Below are 17416 nucleotides of genomic sequence, written 5' to 3' on the forward strand. Positions count from 1 at the left end.
CAAACAAAACGGAGGGTCAAGCCTCCTTATATGCTGCAGTCCTTGATTGCAAATTGCTCACCAGACCCGAAAGTTCAGAGATTTACATATTTGTGTGTTGTGGATTGATGCTTTGAGATTTCATGTGAGAAGTGTGTGCAAACCTGAAAAATTATGTGCTGTGTTTTGACAACAAAGTGATGTGAAATTGACATCGGAATGTAAAGAAGGAAAGTTAGAGTTCTAATATGATAAGGAAATCTAAAGTAGTAACAAATTGAGTAAAGTAAGTAAGTAAAATAAAATTGGGGACAGAACTAAAAGGTTGTGAAAATTTTGCCTAATTTTTGCTTTTTGTGTTTTAGCAATAAAAAAAAACTGTAATTCTTTGTGAATCATCAATGTGATCTGGTGGAACAAGTTGAGGTCATCAAGGAAGGCCAGCAGCAAGGCACCAAGCTGTAGATGGTGGTGCAGGACACCATGGTGATTTCTTGCTGCACACATGGTTATGTTCCCACCACGCTGGCTGGGGACCCCCAACAATGCCATGCTGGCTTGTATTTCATCCCCTGCACCTCCTCTTGACCAGATTAAACCCAGCCTCATCTATGAAAATATATTCATATAGTTCATTCCGTATCAAGCTCCTGGATTCGCTAAAACAAAAACAGAGAATCCAAGTTACTGTATGGACAGAGAGGTCAAAAGATACTGTAGAAAAGGAAAAATATATATTACTGTACATCACAGGTAGGCTACAATACCTGGATGTCTTTGCTTACTGTAACATGGGACTTACAGGCACAAACTCGTAGTTCCTTCACGTGGTCTGTGTTTCTTTCGAACGGCGCCCTGTAGACCTGTTTCATAGCTAATGAATTCCTCTTGAGGACATGGTCCAGTGTAGACAGGCTGACATTCTGGATCGTATTGAAAGCTGCATTATCTGCCAAGATCTCCTGTTTAATTTGTCTTAGGGTAATTGCATTGTTTTCACGAACCATGTTCTCAATTAGGGTCTCCTGCTCTGGTGTGAAAACACGTCTTTTGCCCCCACTGTGAGGTTGTCTTTCAGTCCTGCAAAATATAACGACTGTGAGCATACTGTGTTATATTGAAATGCAGTATTGTATTCCAGTACACGGTATACACAGTACACAATGTATAAAGTACACAAATACATATACACAAATGCTGTGTTGTTTTACAGTACACAAGACAAATAGATTTATAGTAAAGTATAAACTAGTACCTGTTCTCCATCCTGAATGTTTTTTAGATTGGCACCAACTGTGAATCGGCTAAGATTGGGCTGGACCCTCAAGCCAGCCTCCCTCATGCTCAAACCATGGTTCAGCACATGGTCTACCACAAACTCACAGCCCGCTGGGTCCAGTGGTGGTCGGCTCATTCTGTCACGGTGCAGATGGAAGAATCCAGTCGCAGGCAGCACAGGATGAGTTGTAACTCTTATTTCTCGCATGCACGAGGAACACAGGGATGAGTCGAGTTGACAAAGACAAGTGAGGTGAGCAGAGCCTAAATAGGGGGGACACGGTGCAGCACATTAGGATGATGAGAACATGAGGAAGGTGACTGGCCAGGAGAACATGAGGAGAAGCAGACAGAGACAACAGGTGAGGCAGGGCATGCACAAAGGACACACACACCTGGTGGCATGCGCAGGGGCGTGTGCAGGAACAGGGGCAGATGCACAGAAACAAAACAGGTCCCGAGCGCCCCCATATGGCTGCAGAGGCACGGTGTGTGACAAAGACTTCACCAGATGTGCTGTGAGCAGATTGCTTTGAGTTAGATGCACATACCATATCCAGATGTGCTTGTTTCGAAAAAAAATGATGACCTTTGAAGAACTGGGCCTTAAGGTTTGATAGACTGTAACATCTCTGGATCTTTACATCTGCATTTCTTTATTATTTATTTATTATTCTCAACAACAATAAAACCAGTAAACACTAAAATCTGAAAGTGAGTGCGATCAGTTTCACTTGAAGGAAAGGGTGCACCAGCTCAAGGGTCTCATTTTGACTGAGGTCTGTTGATCACTCAACTACACGATGAGCCGCCCTGAAGGGAAGGTCACCAAGAAGCGACAAACGCAAAAAGAAAACTGAAGGTCATTCAGTGAAAATGACCACACAAAAGAAGACGAGACACACCACTGCACCAAGTGAGGGGACCACCACCAACGAAAACCGTCGGTCACTTCTTGGGCCTGGTAGCTCCTGTCTTAAGAGGGGGAGAGGGCAGACTGTCAGTTGACAAAAGGTGGAAGGACAAGGTACACAGAACAGTGACAATCATTTGAAATAAACTAAACCCGAAAACTGATTGATAAATCAAAACCAGAAAAGCTAAACTGAAGTTGAACATGAATAAAACAAAAAATTAAAAACTGAAGGTCAACAGAAATAAAACAACTTAAATAAAAACAGATTTTAAACCAAATGCAATAATGAACAGAACAAGAGATCAGCAATAAATCTCGAACCTGGTTTACAGGAAGGAAGTGTACACAATGGGTTGGTGCTCAAGTGACCCTGCTGGGGCAGGTGATTTTTTCAAAATAGATTCAGAATGTGTAGCATGTTTATGAATTCATCTGTCTTCTGGTGGCCTCCAACCATTGATTAAAAGAATGTCAATGTTTGAAAAATGTCAGGGTGAATTTGTTTAGAAAGTCACAGAGTTCAATCAATCAATCAATCAATCAATATTTAACCAAGTTTCTGATATTGCTATAATGATAAAATGGTATTTGAACTGACCTACAAAGAGTTTGATGTTTTGAAAGTTGATCACATCCACTTCTTTCTGAGTGAATTGAAGACTTGTTTATGTCTCTTGGATGTCTCCTGTGAGCCTCTCCAGTCTGGTGTTCTGTCTCGACAGTCTAATCCCAGCTCAACCAAGGCAATGCACTATGTAAGTAATTTGTTAGTAATCCAATTAATTAACATTATTTTAAGTCTATTACCTATTCAAATGTCAATAATACTGACCAGGAACAACATCTGTTTATTTTAAATTTTGGTGTCCTGATGTTTACCTTCTATGACACATTTCACCTTCTACTTTATAATTCTGTAGATTATATGTTATCTAACAGGGTAGCACAGCCCCATATTATGTTTCTCATTGAAATGTAGACCTGGACATTGAGCCAACCTACTGTGTGATTCATTTTAATTCTAATACTTAAAGTAAATTGAAAAGTTGTCAGTCGTCAATTGTCAGCAATGTCGTCAATGCGGCACCTCTACTTCAGTTTATATTTTGCTGCTGAGATAAGCCGTCTCTCCCAACTGAGCCACCGCCGCACCAACAGCGATACATTTATTTTTTTGACAGATGATTGAGAATGCTTCCTTGTGTGTGTGTGTGTGTGTGTGTGTGTGTGTGTGTGTGTGTGTGTGTGTGTGTGTGTGTGATTATCTGTCTGTATATGTTTGCCTTATGATGGCGCTGTCCAGATGTGACCTCCCAACGTCCAATAGTCGGCTCCAATAGTCTTGGCAGCTCCAGCTGCCAAGACCCCAAATTAGATAAAATGTCACAAAAGACAGATGGATGACAAATTCTCAATGATGCCTGATAATAAAAAAAAAAGTAATTAGGACACAGATAAACTAAAAATGATCCCTTGTAAACCTTGAAGTTGTTTTTTTTTTTTAATACTAAAATAAATACCAGTGTAAAATCCTGTACATTGTAATTGTATTCATTGTGACAAGAAATACAAGGCGAGAAAAATTTATAAAAAAACATTTTATTAACTTCTCTCATTGGTATAGCTTAAGATGATTCAGACAAAGATGTGGTCAAAAAACAAAATGCAGTCTCAGCTGTACAAAGACTACCTCAATGTCAAAAACACTTTACATAGATTATAGTTATTACGCTCTGAGGTTATCACAAGAAACCCATTTGGTTCACAACACTGGAAATTAACTCAATGCAAGATAAACTCCTCAATACCCTGTTTGTTGTTTTAATTTTTATACAAATGTGAGTTTCAGGTTGAATACAGATTAATGTTTTTGTTTTGTTTTTTGAGTAATTGTGATATCAGACATTGTCATCATATGGAGATAAATGTTCTGAAATTTCCTCTTCGATGCCAAAGTTTACACTTGTCAATTAAAAACAGTTCTTAATTTAGCAGATATTTGATTTATACAACTCTCACGAAAAACAGGCACCAACAATGTGCAATACTTGGAAAAAATTTCAAAATGAAGATGATCAGAACATTTTTGAACTGAGGTATAAAGTCACTGGGAACCGCTGTGATTCTGGGGTTAGTGCATGTAGGCAGCATTGGTGTTTCCTTTGCTTTGAGCGTAGGGGTTGACCTGAGGTCGATTCCCGCCATAAGGGTTGTTCTGGGGACGAGTCGGAGGAACCAGGTTTTGTCGGCTGTTGCTCTGGGTCATCTCCAGGTTGGTGCTGCCCCAGCCGTTGTTGGTTGTGGCCCGGGGGATTCGGGGCGCCTGATCATTGCCAATACTTCCAAAGCCATTGGCTGATCTATCACCTGTTGCTCTCTGGGTGAAATCAAAGTTGCTGTTGCCCAGTAGTGTGTTTTCAGTGGTGTTTCTAGACTGTGGAGCTTTGCTCTTCTTGGATTTCTTGGAGCTCCTAACAAGATAAAAATATATTCATACTGTTACTATGTTTTTAGTACTGTATTACTGTATATACATCTTAACCTGTGACATGAGGAAGGGTAGCATGGCAATTAAATGGCAAGAGACTCACTTGGAGGCAAACACTGCAACAAGGATGATGGATATCAGCAACAATCCTCCAAGCACAGAGGCAGCGATTACCAGATAGAGTTGCCACCCTAACAAAACAGGTGAAAGAGTGTTAGTAAGAATAGATTTGAGACAATATATCTATTCATCAATCCGAATCACTTCCACTCCACAACCTTAGGAATTCTTGAGGTTGCACTTCTTTTGTTGACAATATAGTAAGATTTAAATGATGTGAAAATGTACAAGAAGGAACATTTCAAAGACACATTTCAAGATACCAATCGCTCTTAGGAAGCTAGAAGATTTTCAAATGTTTCTCCAAGTGTCAATAACCTGTAACTGTCAACCCTTACTGTTTGGTAATAAACCCTCTTTTACCATTTTGATCTAACTTCAAGACATAGATACTGTCATGAAAACGTGTTTCATTCTCCACTTTAGTCATCTTTAAATATTTACGCCATCATGCTCATGTGGCTGCAGGAATGTTCCCCATCTCCCCGTATCGTTATACTGAGGTGTCCTTGAGCAAGAAGCTACGACTCTGTTTCCCATGGGTGGTGGATGGGTGGCTGAGATTAACAATGTAAATAGTTATGGAGACTGCTGGAGCAGTGAAAAGGCACTACATATATACTGTAAGTGGAATTCATCTGCCATGAACCACAGAATACATTTAAAATATCATAGAAAAAAAAGACTTCATCCTGAACCCAGAGTTTGACCACTACCTAATCCCCTCTGAAGCCTCCTGGCACCAAACGGAGGAGGCACAAAAGTGATACTATATCAGCATGTTGGAGTCACACAAAACTTGAATGAGCAGAGTTTAACCTGCTTCAATAGATGCCTTGTGAATCAGCATCGGTGAAAAGAGGAGACGACAGATTTTGTTCTGACAACAATGTAAAATTTGGAAATTAAATCAAATTGTGGGGAAATAATGTTGCCACACAGGGAGTTGCATTCATACTCTTCAATATGTTTTAGATTGACAGGATTTGTTTTCTTATTATTTCTGGAAAGCTTTCAGAAGGTTGAAAGTGTGAAACTGTTGGTGCCTTGTTGGTAAAAAGTGTGTCTTTCATACTTACCATCCCCACAGTTAAAACCAGTGTAACCAAAGGAGCAACTGAAAGACAAAAAAACACATGGAATTTCTAAGGGCATTCACTCTAAATATTGGTGTTTTTGTGTTAAGTTCATCACAACAGACAGACAGAGGGACAGATGCTCTTACGGATCACAGCGGTTATCTGTTAGTTGTTGCCCATTAGGACACGCAGCTGCAACAAGACACACAGAAAAATTAGATTTGTAGTTTAACTAATACAAACAATAACATGCACACACTTTGGCATTGTTGTTTTCCAGATTTCCTTACCGATGCATAGTCTATTAGTGAAGGTGGATGGTATGAAGCCAGACTGGCATTGGCAGGTGAATTCTCCGTTAGTTTCGTTACACGTTGAAGAGGTTGTATCACAGGGGTTGGCATCACACAGGTCTGTAACTTTAAATGAAGTGGAAAGAAAAAGATATCAGTTCTATCTAAATATCAAAAATGGGATCAGTTCTAAAAAAAAGCACAGCTGAGAAACAAATAATCACATGAACTGATATGACATGAAGTGTGAACTATGAGGTGAAGGTGTGATATTAAACTGGACCAGCAGTAGTCCGACATAAAGAATGTCAGACTACTGCCTTTTCCAGAATTACATTTTGTCACATTCAAATAGCGATAAATGGCATAAATGAAGATATGACGTTCAGTTTCCCTTTTAGTGTCTGGTGACATATAGGCAGGGTTATGGAGACACTGCAACTGGCAACATGGATGTTGTTGTCTTCTTTAAAAAAAAACAAATGAACAAAAAAAACCTTTTCCTATCCAGTAGGTGCAGAGACAACCTTAACATGGCACTTTAGGTAAGACTCTGACAGATACAAGACAGTAAGTCATTGACCTGTTTTCTCACGATGAAACTAAATGAAATCTTGAAACTAACAGTGTGCAAGATACAGAACATGAACTTACGGGTGACAGTTTGTGTCACAGTGCAGTCATCACATTGTGCTGCCAAAGCGTCTGTTAATGTTTGACTGGTAACGTCTGAGTTTGCTGGGAAGGTGATTTCCACAACTGCTATGACGGTTCGCCCGACAGTTCTTGACACGGGAGCACTTGGCCTGTGGTTAAATGATAGATAAAAAAAAGTGAATAAAAATTCAAAACATAAAACTGATTTGCAAATATAAAGTGTTGTGAAATATGAGTTAGATAAAAAGAATAAATGTAATTAAAAATAAAACTTACTGGAGTTCAAGCACCACCGGAACAGCGCCACTAAGACCTTGAAGTCTTATCTCCATCTACGTTTTGGAAAGAAGATCAAATGTGTTCATCTGAATCCACAGTCATAAGCTTTGATAACTGAAATGTAGTTTTGGACAAAGTTGATACCAGTATAACATTGATCTGTACAGAAATCTACAAAAGCATGTCTTCACGAGGATGCAAAAAGAGTTAAATGTTGACTTACATCAGCAATAATCCTCTGGGAAACTCGAGCAAATTCTGGAGATGTTTTTATTGCCAGTACATCTGAATATGACTCATTTGTTTGAACTCGTCCTGGGAAAACCCGAGCTGAAAGGTAAAGATAAAAAACAAGCCTACATTTACCTATTTAGATCAATCAGGCGAGATCAACTCTACATCTAACGTGTGCTTGTGTGTGTGAGTGTGTGTGTGTGAAAAAATGTACAATGATATGAGGTATACAACGTCTGCTGCATTACATTCACATCACAATCTAAAGAGATCATCCTGGGACTTTCAAATGTTTGCATGTGTGTTTTTAAAGAAATCAGAGGCAGGACCTCAGTTATCATTAGTTTGGCTGCTTGATCACCATCTCACAAGGGACTGGGCAGATGGAGAGATCACCAACTTCTCAGTGTGTAGCAATCTCACAGTGGAGGGATGAAAATAATTGCTTACCAGGGTCACAAGTGTTGGCGTCATTATTGTATGTCTCCCCAGGCCGACATAAACACACATGTGTCTGGTTAGCTCGAGCCTCGCACCTGCTTCCATCTCCACATGGGTTTGGAGTACAGGGATCTTTGAAGTCAAAGAATCACAGACACCGTGAGTAATGAGAGCACTTCAGATATCTGTGTACACAAAAACAGGTTTTGGTGAAATTACCTGGAAGCTGTGTAGTCGGAGGATCAGCTGTTGAATTTCCCTGTGGATCTGTTGAATTAGCAGGTGGTGGTGATGGGGCGACTGTTGAATTAGTAGCAGGTGGTGGTGGTGGGGCGACTGTTGAATTAGTAAGTGGTGGTGGTGGTGCGACTGTTGAATTAGTAAGTGGTGGTCCGGCTGTTGAATTTGAAGGTGGTGGTTCGAGTGTTGAATTTGAAGGTGGTGGTTCGAGTGTTGAATTTGAAGGTGGTGGTCCGGCTGTTGAATTTGAAGGTGGTGGTTCGAGTGTTGAATTTGAAGGTGGTGGTTCGAGTGTTGAATTAGAAGGTAGTGGTCCGACTGTTGAATTTGTAGCTTCTGTAGTTGCTGTTATAATTTAAAGAACAGTAAAGTGAAGAACAGTTAGTAAATGACAACATAAAGCAGTAGCTTCATGAGAGACAACATCAATATGCATTGTGCAATATCATTTATGGCTGAATAAGCAGTGCTTCACGTTGAGATGAAAATTGAAAAAAAAGTGCAGAAAATGTGGCAACAAAAATAACAGGGAGGCGGTAAAGTACAAGGTTTTGCCATATTTTTCCCTGCTCACCTAAAACAGGTCTGGCTGTGGTTCACTTTGTGAAACAGGATTTTTATTTTAAATTTAGTTTCGTCACTGACATTGAAACTGTGGAGCACAAAGCCTTCATGTTTGGATCTCACTAGCAGAATTTAAAACCTAAGTTTGATGAAACTGAGGAAACCAAAAGATTTTGCAACACTTTCATTCCAGTTATGATCGCCATGTTTAAAGGGGCTGTATCATGCAAAATTCACTTTTTGTATGTTTTAACCTTGTTATATAGTTATGTACTCACCAAAAACACCCCCAAAGCGTTTTTTTTTCCTTTGTGCCTGCGTGTTTAAGCTTTCCCAGTGTTTGTGCTGCTCAGAGAGGCAGCCCCTCCCGCACCCGTGAAAACGCTCCGTTTTCCCAAGTTCACGTCACACTGTGAAGATGGCTCCCCTGAGCCCCCCTCCCGCAGGCCCTCGGCAATCAGCGTTGCTGCTTTTTGTAACTCCGATTTCGAGGATAAACTTTGACCATCGTCTGAAAGCAACAGTCAAGCAAGAGCAAGAGTCTGAAGGGTCTGAAGGGTCTGCGCTTGGTGAGTTTCTCACAGGAAAACACGTTTTTGCGTGTGGAGAAACTAGAGTTAAAGAGCTAAAGCTAGCTAGCGTATTTGTTTTGAAGCGCTGATTGGTTGAAGTAGCTGTCAGTCAAAGTCCACAGGGGGAGAGGCGGGATTTTCAGTGAAACGGAGCGTTTTCTCTTCCGGGTTTCAGAATTAGCCCCAGAAAATCTTTTATTTCACACAAAGTGACTTTTCCTTAGCGCCAAAAATAAACTATTACCATGTTAATGCCATTTCTAGGGTTTGGACTAGCTAAAAAAGCATGATACAGCCCCTTTAAAGATAGAGCATGGACGGTGACCAGGAAGTGGATCTGGGCTCGTCAGTGAAAACAAGAATTGGAGACGGTTTTTAGTAAAGAGGTAACATGTCAAATGGAGATGAAGGTGATCGTCAAGATCAGAGGTAAAGTCAATTATTAATTCAGATATGTGAGGGAATAAAAGGACCACAAAGAGAACAAAGGCTTCTTTGAATCGAAGGTGATAAAAGGACGGCCATAACAAGGGAGGGTCAGATTGTTCATATCTACACACTACGTACAGTCAGACACAAGCTAAGCAAGACAAAACTCAATATTAATGGTTAACCTGTGATCCAGGACAATTGTGTGTAGATTCTGAGTTTAGTTTAATAAGATTTTGATGTTGAAGAAAAGTAAGAAAGAAAAAAGAAAAACAACATCTGGCTACTCGGGTTCTGAGATGAAGGCAAAAATTACACCTTGGGACTATTTTCACCGATAAAGAAATTGGTGGTTGATAAAACTTTTTGTCCAAGATTCCAGTGGTTGTTTTCTATCGTTGGAGAGATATATTTTGCTCAACATCAGAAACAAATAAACAAACATATGTCACTGGATTTCATTCCAACAAAAGCCACAGTTGAAAATGAAAAGATAAAATCATTCCTCTGCTTTACTACGTTCAGATAACGACATGTGATAAAATGACTGCTTCCATCTAAAATCTTCACCGAAGAAGGATCATTATAGTTAAGATAATAACAAAAGTAGAACACTCACCAAAAATGACGGCTACCATCCAAAGGACAGCCAGGACAGTGGTTTTCAGAGCCATTGGAAGAGAATCTCGATGGACAAACAACAAGAGAAAACCAGCGCTGGATGTGAGTGGTACAAGTCAAAGTGCACTAAAGCTTTGGATTAAGAGGATCCTGACGGTTTTAATCTTTAGCCACTCCTCCAACTGCTTTTACTTCCCAGAAAATGAGACTGAGAGACACACCTTCTGTGGGCTTATCTATATTTCAATCTTCCATGACACACGTTCATATCTGTGACTTAGTTAAGTGTTATCAAGTATGCCACAGACTGAAGAGCGTCAGGAGGAATAAGGAAGAAGATTTTTACAAATTATGTCTAATCGTTTTTTAATGAAAAAATGAGCTACAAGATCAATTTGCTGATTGAATTTGTTCTGAAATCCATCCATTCATCCATCTCCTTCATTCATTCATCCAATAGAGTGATGTAGAGCACTGGAGCTCATCCCTGCTGACTGGGAGAAGGTGGTACGCTCGGGACAAGGCGCTGGTCCATCAGACATACATACTCACACAAATATAGAGTGAGCCAGCTTTAAATACAAGTCTTAGAATCGTGGTAGGACGACAGAGAACCTGAAGATAACACATACATGCACAGAAACCACAAAAACATCTTGCAGATGCTCCAAACTCAAACTGGAGGTTTTGATCTGAAGATGCAAGGCCTTGGATAACAAGCTTATGAAATGAAAAAAGTCTGGAAAAGTAGGGAATAAAATGTGCTGGTCGGTAACGTGACATCAATGCGTGGTTCTTTGTACCTGTGGAAAGATAACAGGATATTAAATTGAATCAAGGTGATCATTCACAGGCACAAATTTTAATGACCATGCAGTATAAAACACATGAGTGAGTAACGCTGCGCAAACACTTGGCTCCATTTCTAAAGACATGTCGGAGAATTTGCACAAGCAAAAAATAAAACATAAGGCTGATTTTGTCACATTAAAAATAGGAGGTTTGCTCGTTTCAGTGTCACTTAGGTAACGCTGAGTTTATTTTTAGCTCCATACCTTCAGACTTTATGTTGCAGATAGGAACAACAGTGGCCAGGAGAGCAAAGATTACATTCATCCTTTATGAATTTATTGCAGTCGTTTATGAAGCAAAGTCTTCCAGGGGAATGTCTTCACGTCAACAGTGACCGTATCCACGCAACAAGAACCCATTCACACTGTGTTGAACAGTGGGGGGGGGGGGGGGGGGTTCTTCAAGCGCTGCTTGGACCTTGAGGTCATTGCCTGCCAGTGGTGTTACTGGGATGCCAGGTGTGGGTGGGCATTTGTCTTACTGGAGGGGCCAAAGCTCAAATTCCAGCTTAGGGTCCTCATTCAGGCTTCTGGCGTGGGAAGTCAGACTGTTGGAACCGGGGGTGGGGGTGGTGGGGAGGGCACTGAGCGGACACTACAATTATACAAGTACGTCTGCTAATCGCGACACATATGTATGGGATATCACATGCGGTGCCGTACTGTCATCAACATCCAGTTTTCCTTGGGTGGGCAGAGATTGCCCATGGGTGGGCACTGCCCACCCTCCCCCACCCCCGATAACGCCCCTATCGCCTGCGATGTTGATGAGGCCGTTTGGCCAGACAGAAATCAGAGGCATGATGCCCCATGGGCCATTTAAAAATAAAATGTTTTGTCTGAAAATTTGTGATGTTTTGTTTGTCTATGAGAGAAGGGGGCATTATTGTCATTAATTCAGTGTGTTCCATTTCTACCACTGTGTTTTCAGTTTTGCTCTACAGTGTTCTCTACATGCTTGGTAGTGTTCAACATAAAGCTCAGTTGTGTTTATTAAGTGAATGGTGTGTGTGTGTTATGAAAATATGGCTGTGTTTACCAAATTAAAACACAAGTTCCATTTTGTGAACATGTTACGAGATTTGATGGCAGAGTTGTTTTGCAAGGAGATGTAAGGGTTTAGCAATTTGTGTGTGATGTTTGGAGTTTTGTGTGTGCAGTTTTGAAAAAAAAAAGTACAGTTTTGAAAAACATGTTTTAGCAATCGAAAAAAAAAACTGTAAAACCACAGCTGGGAATTGAGCTTGCTGTAAGCAGGAAGCAGGAAATGTTCCAACTGCAATATTTCAAAGTTTAATTACCATCTACAGCAATCAGCTTATCTGGAGGCCGACACTGAGCCAAAATGAGACATCTGGATCAATGCGACATGTCGTTTATCTCACTTCCTTGTAACCTTGAAACGGGTCAGCTCTGACTCAAGGTGCGCTTGTTAAAACAAAGCAATGTCCGAACATTAACGCTTCGACTCACGTGTGCTCGTCAATGAAAAATCTCTCAAATGATTTCTGACATTTTTTTCATATGTAAAGATTTTGTGAGGCCAAATTTGAGTTTGGCTAAACTCTGTTTCATGGATTTCAAAGTACCAGCCTCAAAACAAACCCCTGACCTCTGAACAGCAGTTTTTGTTTGAAATCTAGAATTCTTCAAGTTTTTTCACATTTAATAATATAATATTTATTAATAGCTGTTGGGATCAATAGGGAATAAAGGCAGAACTCTTCATGTACACGTGAGCTTCAGTTTAATTTTATCCTTTAAATTGTTTTTTACACTTTTAATAAGTTATTCTTTAATGATCTTTAACCAATGATTAATCCTGTCATCTTCTTTACTTTGGTGATCATTAATTCAATGCATTGCTGATAATCCTTAATTTTACTGCTGTCAAGAAGCAGTGTCCAAAGATCAAAAGGTCTTTTCAAGTAAAATACTAGTGGTGTGAATTAAAAAAATAATTCACTTTTAAAAATTCTGTAAATGGGTTAAGTGAAAACAGCTAAGATGCTGTCATTCAGAAAATAGCTTCAGTTTTGGTTGATGAGGAGAAATCAGTATTGTGGCATTTCATTTTCAGATGGTTATCACCTCAAACCACTGAACGACGCCAAGTCAATGCGGGGTTCATCTCATTGTCACGGCTGCTTCGAAGGAGGTGAGCGACCGACTCCGGCAAACAAACACCCACCAGCAGGTTTTATGAGCATGTCGTCATGAGGAAAGTCAACAAAGGTGCGATCGCTGAGCAATAACTGCCTCTCTCACTGACTGCGGGTCCAAAGTCACTCACGATAATGGTTATGTACAACCCCACCCTGCCCTGCTGTTACACAGCCAGAGAGAGTACATAATGTCCATTAGGGAGAGCAGTAACAGGCTCTGGAGCCCCATTTGATCTCACCTCACCAAGATCAGGAACATTTCTAACAACCTTTATATCAAGTGAGGTCCCACAGTAGATGTTAAAAGATGTGGAGGTTTTGTTGGTTGTTTTTTCTCTGGGAAGGTTAAGGTATCAATCTGAATTCTTACAAGAAATTAATCAAATCGAAGCTATTATTTGGGACATATAGAACATATAGTGTAACCTCTGAGAGGAAAATGCCTGTGTGGTTGTAGAGATCATATTTATGATAGAATTTTCTACACATAAAATAACTGCCAGTTCTTCAGGTGCCTCTCCCTCTCCCTCTGTTGACTGGTCATTCTCCTCAAAGTCTGGATCAAAATCTGTGTTGTCCTCCACTTCCGAGACACCCTCCTCTTTCTCTGGTTCAGTTTCAGTGCCCTCTTCATCACGTCCTAAAAGCTGGACCAGAACCTCTTCAAGAGAGAGCTGCTCGGTCAGTCGCCGAATCATTGTGCTCATAGTAAAAGGAGGTAGTGGTGAAGACCAGAAACAGTCAACACCATGACTCTAGGGGCCAGAGATGGTGTAAAGACCAAGACCAAAGCCCACCAAGAGCAGGACAGAACCAGGACTTCAAGGGGCCGAGAAAGAGCCAAGAAGAAGACCTTGAAATTATGGTTTCCAGACCAGTCTTGAGTACTGCAACACTAGAATTCATATCTTCTCCTCTGGAAATAAAAATGTGGTCCCATTAGACTATATTAGTGACACTCAGTATAAATGAATGAACAGAATGCGAGCAAAGTTTATCCGACTCAATCTCAATAGGAGTCACTATTGTTGATTTGGCTACTGGGCGTAAGTGGACACCAGCAAGAGCGGTGGAAGAGGCAACAGCAGCTCTTAGACATGCTGACATTATGGGGAATGTTCAGCAAGGAAGAGGAGGTCTTGGATTAACAGCCAGCCGTCCAGCTTGGAGAAGTGCCACTGCGCCAGCACCGAGGTAGATGGTGGTGGAGGAAGTGGGGCGTCAGGAGGAGGCGACAAGATGGACCCAGGCAGTTGCCCTTGGTAAACAGGGTCTGTGGGAAGGAGTCGAAAGGAGGAAGTTGAGTTGGAGGGATGTATGGGCCGTGGATGCAAGGAACCTGAGCTTCGCCATCAGAGCTACGTACGATGTCCTTCCAACACCAACTAATTTCCACCAGTGGTTTGGTAAAGATCCTGCGTGCTTCCTGTGCGCCAAGCCCCCACACAAAGTGCTCAGAGTGAGAAGAGGAGAACTTTTTTTTTTTTTTTCGCCTTTGGACACAGTTTGAGACATTTTTCCTGAAGATGGCCCTGCACTGGCTGGACAGCGAAGTGACAGCGCTCCTGTTGATCCGTGGCGAAGAAGAGGTGTGCCGGCAGGTGACGGGGACCGTCAGAGACACGACCATATACGCCAACATCGCCGCAAAGTTGAGCGCAAGAGGCATAGTGAAAACACCGCGGCAAATTATCAACAAATTAAAGGGGGTTAAGAAGAAAGATCTGTTTATAACAGACAAGAGGAACAGGAGCGGGATGGGACGGGTGGAATGGAAGTTCTATGACCTCTGCCTGAACATATATGGGAATTCTTCCCTCGCTAACCTCGTGGTGCTGTCCAGCTCCATGTCTGCGTCTGTGACCCTCATGTCGTCCTCCGCTCCGAGGAGCCCGGCGGCCGACAACACAGAGTCTGTAGCCGCGTCGGAGAGGGACACGGAGCAGAGACAGTCGACCCAGGAAGAAGATGGGGGCGGTTCTGGCCCAACAGAGACGACGACAAGGTCCGAAAATGTGCCCGAGACCTCGGGGTGGGAAACGAGCGGTAAGTTTTAACACCCATTGTTTATTTTTTGTGCCTTGTGATGTGTATTTTTTGTGCCTTGTGATGAGTTTCAACCAATAAATGTCTTCACAGTTTTTTTTCTTTTTTCTTTTTTCAGGCTCTTCTGTCCTACCCCGGAAACGCAGGAGGACAAGAACTGATCAGGCGTCCACCATGCTTGCTGCTGTCATGGCGGAGCTGAGGGAGATGGACCAACAGGCAGTTTTGCGGGAGGACGCTCGTTTCCAAGCGTTCGTGGACAGTCAGAAGGAGCAGCAGAAAGAGCTGCATTAGAGCCAGGGGAGAATTTCAAGAAAGGACAGAGAGAACCAGCGGGTTCTCTTCAGCATGCTTCTCTCCAGGCTCCCGGGCCCTGCTGCCATGCCTCTGTATGGGCCGGGTCATCCGGTGGTTACGAGAACTCCTACCTGGATGGTCTAGCTTGGACCAGTACACCCACAATGCCAGACGAGAACCACACGTACAGGCAGCTGTGACAAAGGACATGAGTGGACTGAAAATGTGTATGGAGTTTTATCTTTTTTGGTTTTTTTGTAGACGATTTAACTTGCATTGTGAGCTGTGGCAAAATAACAAACAAAACTTTTAAATACAGAAGTTGTTGTGCACCTTTACTTCACAAATCCCATTAAAACACAAAAACAATGTGCAAGGCATACACAGTTTCAGCCCCTCTGGACACCCTGTGAACAACTTTCAGTCATTTTCTCTTGATATTGACTTTTTATCCTGTGCAATAATAGCACCTTTCTCCTCACTAGACTATTATATTATGAAATTACGTGGTCATCCTTCACAACATTCTTACACGGTACACATAGCACTAATAATCAAGTGATAGACCTGTGTAGAGTATGGAGTATGTGCTTATGTATTTTTTTATTTTTTTTTTATTTTTTTGTTTTTTTGCACAGGAGTCTAAAGAAAACAACTACACCAAGGAGTATAAATCCCAGTGCATTCAAATGTGCCAACTTAAGGTCAGACTACTGATAACATTTATAAGGAACATGTAATTTGTGGCTGTTCTCTTGATTTAGCTGTGATCAACTGGTTTTGTAGAGGTGCACGGACAAAGTACATATTTGTATTATATGTTCGCAATTTTGTGTGTATTTATAATGAAAACATCAGTCATGAACTTCAATGAGTTTATTACAGCTGCAACAAAGTAATACAAACTTGTCCATTCGGAGGGGCCAGGTTATGGCTATAATGTGGCATCATATCTTAACTGGGAAAAGCCAAGCGTTTAGTCTGACAGCACGCCTGTGAAATTAGCTGCTGTTGAATTCCCGGTGAGTTGGGCAGTGTGTGGCCTCTCTCCCTCCATCATCACAGGATCTGGTCGACACAAGTTCTCCCCCACATCTGTGTCCCACTCAGGCAAAAAACTGTCTCTCTGTATTTCACAGATGTTATGCAGTATGCAGCAGGCTGCTACAGCGGTTGGCAAGGCAGTAACGTCGATGTCATTCCGCTTCATCAGGCATCTCCAGCGTCCCTTCAGTTGCCCAAACGCGTTCTCCACGACCATCCTGGCTGAGCTGAGGGTGTGCTTGTAATCTGCCTGTTCTTGAGAGAGCCGATGATGCTGCATGAATCCTTTCATCAGCCATTTCCTCAGGGGGTAGGCAGCATCTCCGATGAGTTGCACGCCATCCACCACAAGCGATTTCTATAATGATAATGTATAACATAGGCATGGTCAGGTTTAATGTAACTTCCCCTACGGCATGGACAACTGTGCAGTAAACACTCACTTACCTCTTTGGGGAAATGGTAGCCGTCTTGCTGCTCATCAGCAGTAATGAAGAGCTTTGAGTTGGCCAGCACTCGGGCATCATGGGAGCGTCCAGGCCAGCCTATGAAGACATCTGTGAAACTGAAAAGATGACCAAAAACCAGTGATAAGCATAACGCATAAATATAAATGAGGTGTCACACCGACCCTAATGTGAACATAAACAAACGCACACACACACACACACACACACACACACACACACACACACACACACACACATTTATAGACACACATACACACACACATATATTTATATAAGCACACACACAAAACCTAACGACAATCTTTATCTGTAGTTTGTTCTATGCAAAACGTTATTTTTAAGAGAAGTTGTGG

The sequence above is a fragment of the Salarias fasciatus genome, chromosome 8 (genome assembly GCF_902148845.1).
Source record: "Salarias fasciatus chromosome 8, fSalaFa1.1, whole genome shotgun sequence".
In the NCBI taxonomy this organism is placed as follows: domain Eukaryota; kingdom Metazoa; phylum Chordata; class Actinopteri; order Blenniiformes; family Blenniidae; genus Salarias; species Salarias fasciatus.